The 16,039-nt window shown below is 35.6% G+C and overlaps 1 protein-coding gene across 5 annotated transcripts in view; it reads left to right on the forward strand.

Annotated features, from left to right (window-relative positions):
* LRMDA (leucine rich melanocyte differentiation associated) overlaps positions 1-16,039 on the forward strand; it is a 661,880-nt gene that overhangs the window by 177,224 nt on the left and 468,617 nt on the right. The gene's annotated exons all lie outside the window — the stretch shown is intronic.

Raw genomic sequence — 16,039 nt, forward strand, 5'->3', positions numbered from 1 at the left:
TTTCTTTTTACAAGTTCATTCCGTTGCGTTATTCTCTTAAAATGAATTTTCCAAACCTCATGATTTCTTAGCTGAGTTATATAATGAGGAATAATGAAAACTTGAAATGATCATATATGCTGTTACTGTAAAGTGGTGGCTGCTGTTAATGTTTTGTTGATACATAATTCAGTTATTTGGAATACCTCCCATTTACAATGGAGATATCCTCCCATATTCTCCTTTGATGTACAGACTGTGATTGTAAGTATACTTTTCTAGAAGTATTAATAAATATTTGCTTGGCATTTAATCTCATTGATCTTTAATCAGTTCTTAGTAGTTGTGATAACTGAAGTTACAAAGTTGAAATAACTTCCTTTCTGTATGAAAACAGGAATGCTGATTTCTTTTGTTTGTATATGTTTTAAAGATACTATGCCATGTCATTTATTTCATTGGACTTAATCATTAGAGAAGATTAAAGGTGGCTTATTTCTTAGACATATGCTTAACAAAGAAGGATTTTACAAACATCTGTGCAAAAACATACAACATCTTCCTGCTTTCTTATCAGTAAATGCAGCTGTTCCTGTTTTTAAAAATCAGATGTGTGATAATGTGGAGTAGCAATGTTTGAAGGCTTCATTTTCTGATATCTAAGACATGTTTCTTTTTCCTGAACTTGGACAGGTATAAATAAGGAAGATAAATTTATGGCTAATGTTGATTTTTTTTTTTTTTCATTTTTTTTTTTCATTTCCCCCTGCCCCTGACACTATCAGAAACTGTAACCAATGTCATCTGCTAAGTGAATTGCAGGTTCTTATCACATATATGTTGGGTTAAGGATAATTAGTCTGAAAAGTGATAAATTATACATAATAATACAGCTTTTTATATTATTTAAAATTTATCTCAAATTTATAAGTTAAAAATACATGCTATTAATAGAAGGCAAATAACTTCTGTCCTTTGCACGAGGGACACTATCAAAAAATCCAAACCCAAGTTGTCTTTTAGTGGTTTTATTCTTGGTTTAAAAGTGTGGTTTGTATTGACAGATCCATATAAGTGAAATAAGAAACATAGGTGTTGAGAAAAATAGATGTGCAAATCTATTTGTAAGTCATTAAGTTACTGTTTACAGTATCTAAATTGAAGTTCTACCCTGTCATTTTTACAGCTTATTTCAGTTTTGCTCTGTTTCTTTGTTTTAGAGCCAAGTGGTGTGATATGCCTATTAGCCTTTCAGAAGGGGTAGACATAGTCAAGCAAAACAGCCACGAGCCATGTTTCATGGGAATCTCCCTGGCCAAAACCCCATAAAAAATTGGCAATATACATATTTTCGTCTAGAAACCCTCCTATACATGTTGATTGTAAAATCTTATGGGTAAAATGTAGTTGGGCATCTTAATAGTAGGGCAAAATCTTAACTGAGTCACGTATTCCTCGTCACCATACCTGTAAGTACTTCTGTTGTGTGAGGTTTTTTTAAACTTGGAGCTTCATGCAATTTTTGAGGATCATAGATGAACTCTGCTTTTTAGAACCACTCTTTTTTAGGCTGTATTGAGATATTGAATCAAACTTTTCTTGTTATTATATTAGTGACAGTATAGGGCAATCTGCATGGTTTCTGGTTTCCTTTATTTGTTTCTCACTGAAGTCTCAAGTAGATCTGACTCTGCTTAGTGTGAGATCTGGTTGGATCATGCCTGGCAATTTGTTGCCTGTCTCTAAATTGCCAATAAATTTTTCACAATCAGATGGTGTTACAAGGAAATCTTGGAAACCACAAACTGAAAGCTGTGAAAGAAAACACGTGTGTGCACATTTATTTTTGAGAAAAAGAAAGTGCTTCACAGGCTTTGTTTTACTGGTTAGAAAGGTCTTTAAATAGCTGTTGCCAAACCATGGATAGATAATCTTAGTGGAGGGAAAGTTTATTTTAGTCTATTATGAGTTGATTAGAAAATCAACTTAAGCTGAATCAGTTTGCATTGCCTTCAAATAAAATAAGAATGTAAGTACAGCTGTTAAATTATTCTAGATAAATGAATGCAAAATCCCATATAATCTTGGTGGTGTAGTGAGACTTTTGTATAAACTCAGTCTTATTCTTCAGCCACTGTAATTTCCATTTAGAAAACTTCAGGCATACTGTCAACAAACAGTAACTACCACATCCTGCAATTGCAGGAAGTCTGTTTTACAAATATGGTGATATTAATCACAAGATAAAACATATTCTTCTTGCTTCTTTCTAGGATCCTTTATATTATCTCCTTTATTGTTTCTTGTAGGAGCTCATTTTTAAATTTTATATCTTGGAAAAACGACATCTTATTCTGGTGATTCACCTTGAGGTTTGATGAGAAGCAGGCTAGCTGCTTCTTTTCTATCACCCATAAATTCTTGCTTTACAGAAGTCTGCTTGGTACTATGGGTCTGTAATCAGGGGCAAAATCAAAAAGTGCTTTGAATGATACAGATTTCTTATTTTAGCAGTTCTCTGACTGCTTTTTCAGATTTCATCACTACTAAAATTATTACTAAAAGATGGGATTTGAATTCCTATTCCCCAAAATAGATTTAACTCTGCTTTGTGTAGCTGGAGTTCAGTGTATGAAAGCAAAGTCACTTTTCTTCTACTCTTCATATTTGCTATAATCAGATTTTTCAAAACTTCTATTATTCTTTTCAATACGAAAGAAAGGAATTTTCTGTTTTGCTTTTTCTTGGGTTTATTTAGTGTCAGGTGTGTTTTCATGGTTGGTGTAGAACTTAGTCTTGTATCCCAGATGAAAATCCTAGATAGAGTACCAACCTGTATTTCACATTTTACTTTAGAGTAGGGTGTTTAATGCAAAACTTGTAAAGCTGGATATAAAAATGGGATAAGTCAGCCTAAGGCTCTAAAGAAATTATTCTGGTTTTCCTTCAGGGAGAGAGGAGGAAGGCACATGCCTTTGTCAACACCTGTGAACTGACAACGAAATAAAAATAGACTGACAATACGTGCACAAGAAAGGGGATGAAAATTACCTCAGACAAAATGACTTTACAGGCAATCCTTAAGATGCCTTTTTGCAAAAAGTATGCAACGTTGAAAACTGAACAAGCTCCTCCTTCAGAAGCTAAAATCATTTAAATTACTGCTGAATCACTACAGTACGTAAAGAATGAAACTTGTTTAGAAATAGGAAGCTAAATATTTCATCAGTCATAATCTGGTTGTGCTTTCTAAGGCTTCCTATGTTTTTGGTTCATAAATAGTAATTCTAAATTAAATAAATGCTGAATACTACAATAATTATGGAGTTACTGAAGAGGCCTACATTGCATTTTTTAGCTGTGTTTTCTATAGATGTGTTTCACCCATACTAATATGTTTACTTATATCAGTTTATTTCAGAAGTCCTTGTTATTTATCTTATTTTTATCAAGTAATTTTATTATTATTAATATAAGTAATAGGAGATTTTGGCAACTCGATACACAACAGACATGCTGTCTATTTTATCTCTTCGTTTATTTTTCTCTTGTTAAAGTCATCAAAATGTTGACAGCTGCATAACTCTCTTTAAAGCTTTCATATCTTGACAGATATTACAGATATTTGTCATTTTACTTACAGTAAGTGACAGCTAAATTAGCTTTATGCTGTATTGGAGGATATCTCAGATGTAGTGAGTCCAGTCAAATTTATATTGCATTTCTTTAATGTGCAGCTGATTTTCGAGTGGTTATTAAGGAGTGAACAGTGAAGTGATACATGAAGAATGTGAAAATCTTGAGCTCGCAGATATTCAAGGTTAACAGATGAGAAATATGTTCCCCTTTTATTACTTTTATCACGTTGGATAGTCTAGTTTTTCCTTCATTTTCACTTCTTATTTCAGCTAGATGTGGGGTTGAAGATCTATACATTAATCCTTCAATAGATATCCCCTTCCCAGCTGAGTATTGAAGGCTGCCAGAAGGTACTGTAGGTGTTTATGGTCACAGTGGAAGTTACTCAGTGGAACAATGTTGGTTCATTATCACTGCACCTACCCACTGTAGGTTTAGTAAAGTATGGTTCAGTCATTGTCTGCAATGTAGATGTATTTCAGAATGTATATACACATTTCTTTTCAAAAGTTTGGGCTGAATTAAGGATGGGAAGAGAACAAACAAAGCTACTGAATGGAAAAAAAGATATTTTTTTGCTGTCAAGTAACTTATTCAGTGATGGCACTGGTTTGGGGTTTTTTTTTTGTGCCATGCATAAATACAAAGCACAATTAAAAAAATCGCAGTGGATCTTTACATTATTACACTAAGAATGTCTGAAAAAATGTACTTGAAAGGAGGGGGGTGAAGGGGGAAAAAAAGGAAGAAACTTCTTGTCTTTTATCAAGATAACTTAATTACACAATTGAGTGTTTCTCACAGTTGTGTGTTTAAATTGCTGTCAGAAACAGAAAATTCCACAGTATGATATTCTCTCATTTTAGTATGTTCAATGTATTGCTAATGATAGCCAAACTTTCAAATTACTGTAAATGTAAAAAAGATGAGTTATACATGTTCAATGTTTTAATCTACTCTGTTCTGATACTGCTGGCTTACTCCTGGGAATCCCTCTAGCATTTGGACAATTACTATTTGAAACAAGCCATTATAAGATTAGCTTGATGTTGCTCAAATCAAAGTAGAGGAAGTGAGACAAGCCACCTGAATTGTAAGAGGATAACTGATTTAACTGATTTTCTATAATATAGTTTAAATACCTCTTCTTAAAAACTTCAGAAACTTTGGAAAGCTGGAAAGTAGTATTTGTGTCTTGATTTTTTCCCTCAGTGTTCTTTTAGGTCAGCTTTTGTATATTTGTTTTGTGTTTTCTTTTGGGGGGTTGTTTTTTTTAATTTTTAAAAAATTTTGTGTAGGTGCAGCCTTCTCTGAAAATAATTTATGCTTAGATGGGCTGAAGTTTAGGTTAAGCATAACAGTTTCTCCTCGAGGACCACCAAAGCAGGGGCACTGTGTGTGTTTGTGTGTTAGTATATGTATGTACCACTTTGCATTCCGAGGAGAGCAGAACCAAGAGTGTTGAGTGAAAAATTATTTTGGGGGATTACTTTGGATACTGGCCTGAATCTGGCACAGAGTTACATCTGTTCTAACTGCAAGTGATGCTAAAACACCTACTGACCTCTCAGAAGAGAGGAAGGTTTACAGCAGTGTTACAGAGAATCATGGCTTAAGTGGAACATTGCCTTATATTGTGTTTAAACAGATTTTCTTTTCTTTCAGTATTACTGACATAGCAGATATGTGGCAGGGAGTAATATTTATTGGTAGAGAATTTCTCAAGAAAGTCTCTAAAGTGAAAAAAGTGCAGCAAATTGCAGAAGCTGGAATAGAGCTTTCACATTCTCCCTGAAAAGAATGTTTGCTTAATGAAAAAAAAGCATAAGAATTTTGAAGAGATGAACATATGCTGTAAAGCTTTATCTACTTTACTTCACTGCACTGAAGTTGGGTATTTCATGTAATACTGAAGGCCTGTGAATGCAGCCAATGATCCTAACTGTTGGCACATTCTAGCATTTGGTCAGTTTTCATTCTTGTTCTTGAATGGGAGTTTTCCGTAGTCCAGAAAAATTACATACCTTGTATGGAGCTCTCAAAAACTGTTAATTGGCCTATTAAGATTTTATCTGTAACTTTACTTTGTGTTGAGCACTATTTGTGCTAGTTGTGACACTAGTTGTGTCACAAACTATGTTAAAGCCCTGTATCCTAGGCTTTAGAGATGGGATAAATGCTCCCCAAGAACACTCAAGCTGAACATACAGATTGTTTAACATGGGTTAAACACACCTATCTGAAACATAACCATATTAATGTTACATCTTTCAGATTTGTCAGGCACCTTAAGAGAGTAGTATTTCAACAGTGGTTTTATAGAAACTTGCTGCAGAACTGGACGGGATTAATAATGTATGAGATATATCACACTTAGTACAGTATTAAATTCTAGCAGTGGAAGGATGCAAACCAGTTCATAACCCTACAAGAACATTGTGCACTACAGTAATCTTGATAATACTGTACAGTCAAATTAACAGTGAATAAATGCTGAACTCTGCTTTCTGTCAGAAATGGTACTCATGCCGTCTCTTGTCAGTCTTTGTGCATGCTGTCCTGAGCAGCTCACCAGGAAAAGATCATAAGATAAAAAGATGTAATGAATTATTCTGGCTGCCTAACACGTTGTAAAGAAGGTGTTAAGGATCTTAGTAAGGAAGGAAAATTTTGTGTGTTTCAGTTCTTGCGTGAGCGGCAGCATGTGTGTATAGAACTGCAGGAGTACCTCCCTCCAGAACATCGCTCTTTATCAAAATTGTATTAAAATAAAAGGTTGGAATAACCTTATTCTTAGATGGTAGGCAATTGATTCAGTACAGTCTTATTATTCCAGATGTGACAGAAAGAGGAGGCAAGACCCTAGGGACAGACCTTATGGGCTGCAGCTTTTACCCTAGAACACATATGGGATCTATCAATCAATAGATTTCCGTGTGCACGTGGTGCTTTCTTTGTACTTTTACACTGCTTTACTGGAGATTTCTGTCACCATTTTTCAGTTGGGTGCATGCTGTCAGTCCCCACCTTCTTTCATTCCAAGGGTTGCCAGCATCCGTTCTGAGGAACCCTTATCACCTTCTTTTAAGGTGTTTGGTGATGAATTGGGAATAGATGGCTCTCCTCCTTCTATATAAATTAATAGGTCTTCTGTCACTTCCAATTTAAATTCCTGGGGCATCAGAAACTGTTACTTTACATTTTCTTCCCTGGAAAACAAAACAAAAATGAATGAGACGAATGAGACTCTTTCAAGCTGCAGTGGAATGAATTTTGAAATTTAGAACACATACTTTTTGCTGAATAGAAGGGTTGTAAGAAAAGACTTTGACCAATCAAACTGTTTTACTTCCAGAGCAGGGGTTAAAGACTGAAAAATGTGCTTACTGTACAGCCTGCATCACTGCAATACTTCATCTTAGATAATGGTTTTCAGAAGGAATCAACCCTAAGCACAGGTAACAGCATATTTACCTGTCTTTGTAGATGGGCAGATGTGGATAGCTTGTGCAGCATACTTGTAGGAACGTAAAATGTCTCCTACCTAGCCCTGCTTTGGCCTTGGGAAGCCCTCCATATAAGGCTGGCTGAAGTAAGGATAAGATTTGTCTTTTTGGAAATTCAAACTGAGGCAAATGAACAAAACACTGTAAAACCTTGGTGTCCAGAAGACTGATGTGTATGCTTTTGCAATTCAGTCATTTCTGTAAGAAAATGTATTTGGTTTTGAAAAGTAGATCAGCCTTCTTGGAGTGGAAAAATGATTTGAATAATATAGCAATTCTCAAAAATTGCATCTATTTGTATCTAATTGCTTTCTCAAAGAGGCGGTTTTGTGTTCTAGATTCCCAAGCTGGAACTGTGTGACAGGGACAAAGAGGTAAAATAGACTTCAAAACAGGAGAACCTCATGTAGGGTTATTGAAGGGCTTTGTTACTGTTTTATTTTTCCAGTGGGAATCCAAAAGTTAGGAGAAAGGTGTGTCCTCAAAGGTTTATATTAGGAGGAAAAGAAATAAATGTTGGCATACAGGTTTTAGCTTCCTGCATTTACTCCTTGATCAAAATGCAGACAAAGCTAGTAAATGCTTGAAATATGATTGTTAGAGGCTCATCTGAATTTTTATTAGGCATTATGAAATATTTGTTTTAACTTTGAAGAGTGCATCAATTAAAAAGAGATGGTGCTTCGGAGAAATGTTTACAATAAATGCCAAATGACTAAGCTGGCCTCTTACTTGAAGTGCTAGTTCTCAGGCCAGGTTATAAAGTATTTTGATGAGGAAATGGGCAAAAAGAATTGCTAAGTTCTTGTTATCTTTACAGGTAAAAGATTTATTTGCAGGATTGTTGTTGCCAATCCAAATCAAGCTCAAAATAAAGTTTTAGAAAACACTGTATACATTAGAAATGTACCTTTCTGAACTAGTGGTCTCAGACCTCACTGACGTTCATACGGAGTGATTGCCATTCATAGTTTTTCTCTGAAGCAGATTTAAAACACAATTCTTGACATCTTTACACTTCATAATACCTCTCAGTCATGTTTAGCGTTTAATTTTATTTCAAAATGTTCTTTTGCCTTAGATTTTCTATTGGTTTCTTTTTTTTCATACTACTTATGCTAGTCACTTAAATTTTATCCTTTATGGTCTCCTAGAGTTCAAAACAATGCATACTTATCTAGCCAAAAACTAGTTCAGCCCTGCCCTACTTCTGGGATCATTCCTGTACATATAATGATACCAATAAATATAAGGAAATCCTCAGACACTTTTGCTCCTGGCTAAAGACGAATCTGCATGAAAGCATTTCTAGAGTCTATATTTTTCTTGTCAAAAGATATAAAGCCTTTCATGTTTGCTAGTTGGTTTGTATTAAGGGAGAGTCCCTTAGCCTGCCATGAATCATGTAACTTCTTTTGTCCTGGTAACTCAGGGCATTAAGGCAAATCCTGAGTTTACACTTCAGGCGCTGGCTCTGGTTTTGGCATGCTGGCAATGGCAAAGCTTTCTTTGCTATTGGCAATGTGAATGTAACTGGGTGAGGTCAGGAGCTCGATGACTGGAACTTCAGTTCTTTGAAGGGGATTCACCTGGTGATAGGTCTTTTGCAATGTCTGCATTAAAAGGAATGTTTCTGAATTTTTTTGGTGCAGCTGGAAAAATAGGAAAGAAAATAGGAAAGAATGAAGGCATCTTACAGAAACAGGACTCTAGTGATTTGAGTTGTGATTATTTTTAGCAGAAGTCAAAACAAGGGAAGAAATTCTTAATAGATCCTCACTATTGTAGATCTGTTCTGTTGCTTGTATTCAATATACTAATGGGAAGTGTCTTACCCTTTTTCAAAACATGGAATGCTTATATCTCCTGCTCGTCTCGGTTTGAGGTTTTGGTATCGTGGTGTGTTATCCAGAGTTATTGGTAGTAGATCTTAGCTGTTGTAGGTAGGAGGTTTCTCAGCTAGCTTTTCGTTCTTCAATTCTACATCTGCTTCATTTTTTCAAGTTAATTCCTTGGATTTTTACGCTCTTAGAGATATCTGCAAACTCTTTGGGTAAAGTTTGATGCCTCAGTTTAACTTGGTTGTATTTAACTTAATTTCATACTAGTTGTAGATGTTGCTGCACTTTTTGGGGGCATGACTTGACAGCTTTACCCCTTCCCCCTCAAATATAAAAGTGGAGCTGAAAACTTCTGAGCCTGGCTTTGCAGTGCAGGAGTGTTTCTGTGCAACAAGCAGTGTGACATAGTACCTCACTGCCAAATTAGGCACAAGTATTTTGAACATCTCAACTCTTTCCACAGAACAACAGCTTTTCCCCTCGTTTTGCCTTTGTATGCTTGTCGGGGTTCTCTTGATACACTGACTCAGGCCTTTCTGTTCTTGCATTGTCTCCAGAATTCTTGTCAAGTGGCACCTTAATTTCAGCTCTTGGCTATTTTGTTGGTATTTTATTCTTGACAGCCTGCCATTAACCAGCCCTACAGAGTCAAACAGGGACTAACTGAGAACTGTCTAGTAGTGGTATTCAGAAATTATTATGATGCTCTTCTACAATGGAGAAGGCAAATCACAGGAATAGGATTGAATGCAGAGTTTGTGGTTCCAGTGTCCTGGATATGTGCTGTGAGACACCAGGCCAGAGATGGATTCTGGATGACAGTGCACACTCTGGTGCGGAGGAGGAAGGCTGTGGTGGAAACCAATGAAACAAGGAAATTGTCATGCAATATCTTAATATACTATGTCTAGTTTAATATTGACCAGTACTAACAAAATAGTTGCAAAAATATATTTTCAGAGCTTGACAAATGGATGCATGTGCAGCTTCATGTACCTCCAAATTCTACAGTGAACAGTTGCAGGCAAAACCCATGCTCTTCTGAAGAAATAATGTTATCCCCTTGGACAATCTGCTGCTTTCTCCTTCACCTATTCTAGCACGTAAAGTCTTCTGGGCCGATCTGACTATGTCTGTAATATGTTTCTTTCTATTTATTTATTTTTAAAGTTTTTTTTGTTGTTGATGCTTATTTTTCTTGTATGAGGCCGTTCTAAATTTCCAGATAGTCCTTAGGCCACAGGTCTTTCTGTGAGTAGGGAATATTCTGGTCTTGAAGGTTTGTCTTTGCTGCAAAATTTAAATACACAATAAATGGGATCTGAGAGCCAGATTGGGGTACATGAAAAGAACTAGTACATGGGGCTCTTTTAGCGTTCTAGAAAACAACTTTGGAAAGCAAGTTAATGAGTTAATGATCAAAGATCTTTGGCAACTTAAGCTTATTGTGACATTTTACTAATAAGCACTTACTGTCTCAGGTTAAGAACGATTTGTATAAAGATAGGGTCATATTCTAGGTTTCTGTGCATGGACAGTGGGTTCTGTTAGTTCTCCTATCTCAAAATAATTGAACTGGAAATATTTGGTAGGTTAATCACAGCATATTTTGTCTTAGCTGACTACAGATTTATGTAGTTTAGGCTTCTCCTAGTTTGATCAATGGTCAAAAGTTTGAATATCATGTCTGTGGAGCACAGAAGGCACAGTTGAAAACTTGGCATATTAAGAGTGTGTTATAAAAACAGGAGCTGTCACAGGAATGCATTTCATTTTTGACTGAGGAATAGGGTGTAGTAGATAATTGTTTGAGTTCCTTTCCAGATGTTTCTGTATTTTTGATATTATGATTTTTTTAAAAAATATATTCAGCAAAACAGTTTTTTTGGTGTTTTCATGATCTTTCATATTATTTGTATTTTTAGTTTTGCAGCTGTTTTTATGAATACATTACTGATGCAAACAGCTAAAATTTTAGCTGTAGGTAGAATTTGTCAGTAGAAATCAAGGACTAAAGAAATACAGAGACCAGTAATACCTGTTGCTTTAACCAAAGCTTTCTGCTTTGAAATGAAATTTTCCCACAATCTAATTTATGACATTCAGGCCATCAGTGTTAAAAAAAAAAAAAAAAAAAAAACCAACATCTCATACATCAGTGCTTCCAGAAGTCAAAAAAGAGCACTGGCTTCATATTCTGTATCTTTAATTATGATCAAAATCATGTTGGACAAAATGTCTAAACTAACAGAATGGCACCTTCTTCTTCCTAGTTATGTGGAAAAATGGGACATTATAAAAATAACCCTGGAATTAAAATCTGTTAGTGTAACTGTCTTACATTTCTGTATTCTGTATTATATCAAGGGGAATGTGTATCTTATCATACCAAAGACCTCTTAAGAAACCAAAGGAATATTCTGTTTCATGTGAAATACAAATAAGCAACACCACTGGTGACAATGAAGCAGAACAATTATTTTCAGAAATTTTCAGTGCTAAAAGTGATTGCATAAAGTATTTGCCAATTATAGTAATTTGGAAGAAGTGGGTGGATTGTTTTTTGGGTATTTTGTTTCCAGAGTGGCTTTATTCTCCTTTCAGATGAGAGTGAAGAGCATGAAATTTGCTGTGAACTTTGGAAATCCATTTCCGTTGTTGCTTTATATTGGTTGGTTGGTTTGCTGGCTCTGCATGAGAAATCTCTTTCTCCTGGTGCATTTGTTTGTTTGTTTTTTTTTCTCTGTGCTGATACTGTGACACCTTACTGTTTTGAGGAGCTATAATTCTTCCTCTTTCTGAAGTAGGGAGGGCTTTTCTCTGTTTTCTTTCTAGGCAAAAATAACCACGTGTTAAACAGTACTACACATGCAATTGGTAATATTTGGAATTTTTCTAGCAAGGTGGAAGCAAATTAGGTTTTCGAAACTGTTCTAAGGGAAAGTGCTGCTGCATTTCTACAAGTGTCTTTTGTCTTCAAATGCATTTTTAACAATGACAGAAAATTGTCTCTGTATTTGTAAAGCAAATGCAACATGTATAATTCTGACTTCAGGCATTTGGGGTTTTTTGTGGGTGTGGGTTTTTTTTAAAAGCTAATTAGTATTGGGTGTTTTCCCCCTTTCTGTTGTTGTTTTGTGCTGTTCTTATTTTGTCGGTTTTACCATTTGTATAATTTTGTTGAACCTGTGAATGTCTGGGCACCATAGGCAGTGAACTTAGCATGGAAGAAAAAACAGTCAAACTAAACCAGGCTGAATTAAGTACTCATTTTAGACTGCATTTGGATTTCAGCTGCCAACTATTTAGAAAGCTTACCATTGTTGCATCAAACTTGCATTTCATATGCTTGACTCTTCTAATGATAATAGTACCCTCCATCTTAAATTCCAGTGTGTCAAAGGGATTATCTCTGTTGTGTCTTCATATTAATCATGACTGTAGTTTTGTACTTTATGTAGACATACACAGCTGTGTATTGCTTTAGTGCAAAACTTGCCATCCACAAAAATAATTTTTCTGTGCTAGTGCGAAGAGTTGCTCCTAAAATATCTCTTGGGCTTGGATATAAATTTATTTCAATTAATTAGGAAATAGCTATTTTATTTTTTATATAAGAACTGGTTTTTATCACAATAACATATCATTGCAAAGGTGATTGCATTCATAATTTCCGTCCATAAGTTACAATTAGAGATCTCTTGCGATTGCTCTTTCTTTATAGATCTGAATTATCTACCATTCTGTCAGTCCAGCTATTTCCATATGAATATCTAAGCTCATTAGAATAATATCCAAAGCATGGTACACTGCATTATTGTGCTGTTTAATAAGCGTCTCGGCTGCTCCTCACAGCACTGCTATGGGCTGGTTTTCTCTCTTTTTGCAGATCACTGCCATTGTTTGCTGAGTGCCCATGAGGGAGCACTTTTTGTGATCTAGTGCTTTTGCTTGTATAATACTGATTCAGAAAAACAGCCTGCTTAGAGAGAAACATTAATTAGGTGCAAAGGTGGCGTTACTCCATGGTTTGGGGGTGGGGGGGAGTACGGCAGATAAATTATCTCCTATTTGTACAATGTTTTATGGTTGTCAGCTGTCTGTTGCCAAAGAACCCCGGTGGAGTTAAATGCTTGTGACACCTTGCCCAGTAAAGGTAGAGTAAAAGCCTGTTATGGAGCCTGCTTTGTGACAACCTGTGCTAGTTTATATTAGCTTAACCAATCACTTTTTTCTGTGCTTGGCAAAATTTGTTAAATTAATTCAGTTGCAATTAGCAGATTTATGGGAAAGTACCCTGTTATCCTTTAATTGGAGAGCATAAAACTACAAACTGAATCTGCTGGTTCTATTTGTGTAATAGGCAATCTATCTACGACAAGGTTTGATCGATGGAGTCGTATGATGCCCTTGCCTTGTTTTATATTGGCTGTCAGCTCTTAACTGGGACTGAAGTATCTGGGTAACAAAAATTGATATAATGACTTAATGCGCCTTATTCTCTTTGAGCTACATCAGTTTAGAGCACTTCTGAGAGAAAAATGTCTGGAAAATATCAGGGAGTCATTTATCAACCTGTTTTCATTAGCATACTGCCTAGCACTGGCAAGGATTTGAATAAAAAAAAAGCAGGATGGTACAATTTATTTCAGGTCTCATATTTCTTGGATGAAAGGAGACTTCTAATAAATGGAAAATACAGAAAGATGCATTTCTTGCTGGTTTTTCCTAAATAAAAGCTGTGCAAAAACATATCTTCAATTTGATTGATAATGGCACAGGAAGCACATATGTATTAAGATAATCCAAAAATTAGCAACAGTATCCTCCCTTACTGCATCTGGCTCATTTATTTGAGGTACACCACAGAACAAACCCCATGTCTTATGTGTGTACACAGGAAAATTTGTGTGGGTGGGTGGCAGTGGGTTGTCACCATAGAGGACTTTACAAAAAATGTGAGATCTGATCTCTTTAAAGATAGAGCTGTTAAGCTATTCAGGAGTCTGCTGAAAGTGAAATGAAATAGGAACCAATCAAAATGTTTGTATAGTGGGCAAAATGTGTGCAGTGCATCAAGTCATTTGTCCTACCTACTCTGATGGTAACCAGAAGAGGTAATAATAACTGAAAAGTAGTTGTGTGCAAGTAAGTCTTTCTTTTGCATGAAATTTTTATGCATCAGTCAGACTGCATACAGTGTGCCTAATGTATAAAATAAATTGGTGTATAAATCAGATTATGAACAGGATGTAGGCAAGTCTCCATTTGCACACAGGAATCAAATCCAGACATGGGAAATTCCCATTTTAAATTCTGGCATTTATCAGGGCTTTATCAGGTGGCAGTTCATACCTAATTTTCTAATGATAATAATAAAAAATATAAACAATAATAATAAAAAAAGTGTTCCTCCATTCCCAGCAAAACCTGACTGCAATGGATTACAGAAAAGCCTGAAAATAAAGGACTTTTGGACATACACAGCATTATCTTGTGACCCATTCTATAGCTTCTAATTATGTCAAGGATTTGGAATGCCAATCAATAAAAAGTGATTTATGATTGGTATAAGCAATTGCACATGGCTTCACATTGATCAGTATGTAGATTTCCTGACATAAGAAGTTATTATCTATGACAGATACTTGTCTAACTGCTAATTGAATTGCACATTTTTCTCTCAGTGTTATCAAACTACCACCAAATATAGACCATAACTTTGTTGCTCTTTGCATGTGAAAATAAAAGTATGATGAACAGCAAGTGTCAGCGCATAGGTTGTCTGACAGTAACCACTATTTATCAATGCAACTTGTGCTTGCTATGAGATGACAATATCACCCAGTGTTGCCATGACAATCAAAATGAGTGTTGGGTCCACGATATTTTCTACAACTCAGTAGAAAATCTATTAAATCTAAGTTATCTATTGCTTGTTACCTGGTAAACCATCTACAAGAATGCAGTACTGGTGTTCTAGTGAGGAAGGCTTGGTACCACACAGATATTTCTCTTCCTCTTCCTGCTATTTTTTAATAAAAATCGGTTTGATTAGGTGGTTGAACAGCAGTAGTGGTTTTATTCAATCTGCTTTTCTTTCCAGAAGTCTTTTTTTCCTAAATTAAAATTAGTCTGATGTCCACTTGGTCAAATGGCCCAGTGGAGTTGTGATGCATTTCAGTGTTCAGAAATGCTAACTAAAAAGCTAAAAGCTATTTTACTGCATACTGCCTGCTTTAGTCACAGGATCAGCCTAATTTATGCTGATTCTGTGTTTTACCTACCTGTTGAAGCTTTCCCTAATGAACCATGAGATCATTGAATAGGAGATATTTAATACTGAGTTTAACAAAGCCGTTTACTTGATTGGTACTCATAGGAGCATGTACTTCACTCTTGGTTTCTGTGCTTTTCTGTCACCTTTTTTTCTGATCTATTACCCCTAACAAAGGACTATTTTGGGGTTTATCTACATCAAGCCATCATGCTTGAGAATAAGCTCAGTTCTGCAGTATCTCTGAACCTGTTCAGTAATTCCATTTTCTTTTAAAACTATATAATGTCCTTGCAACAAAAAAGTATAGAACTGTGTAACCCTCAGGATAATTCCTGGATAATTCCGTGTTACTCCCAAGATTGTTGTGAACAAACAGTGCAGGCCCTTTCACAGCTGCAGGAAGAAAATTTGCAATATACTGTGGAAGACAACCCCCAAGAAACAGCAGGTCTGCTTTGGACTGTAATCTGTGTGGTCACAGTCTCTCTGTTGCCTCACTCTTATCCCCTTTGGCCTTGCATTAAGAGGGGGAAAATAAAAAATATCCCAGAAAATAAAAATGTGGGAAAATCTAATGTTTTGTACATAGTGCTTTCAAAAAGTCTCAGCCTAAACTTTCAGGATTCTTCAAATGTAATTTTATACAGGCTTTAGGTGTGGTGTTGAATAATGTCTTAGGTTTGATAATTATTTTCTTTCATTTTTAAGAGTTGTTACAGCCTTAAAGAAATGTTACTGAGTTCTGAAACTCACATCCCCATCGTGTTTTAACGAAGTTTATAGTCACTTGCAGG

This window comes from Lichenostomus cassidix, chromosome 6 (assembly GCF_008360975.1).
Source record: "Lichenostomus cassidix isolate B80296 chromosome 6, HeHo_3.0, whole genome shotgun sequence".
NCBI classification, from domain to species: domain Eukaryota; kingdom Metazoa; phylum Chordata; class Aves; order Passeriformes; family Meliphagidae; genus Lichenostomus; species Lichenostomus cassidix.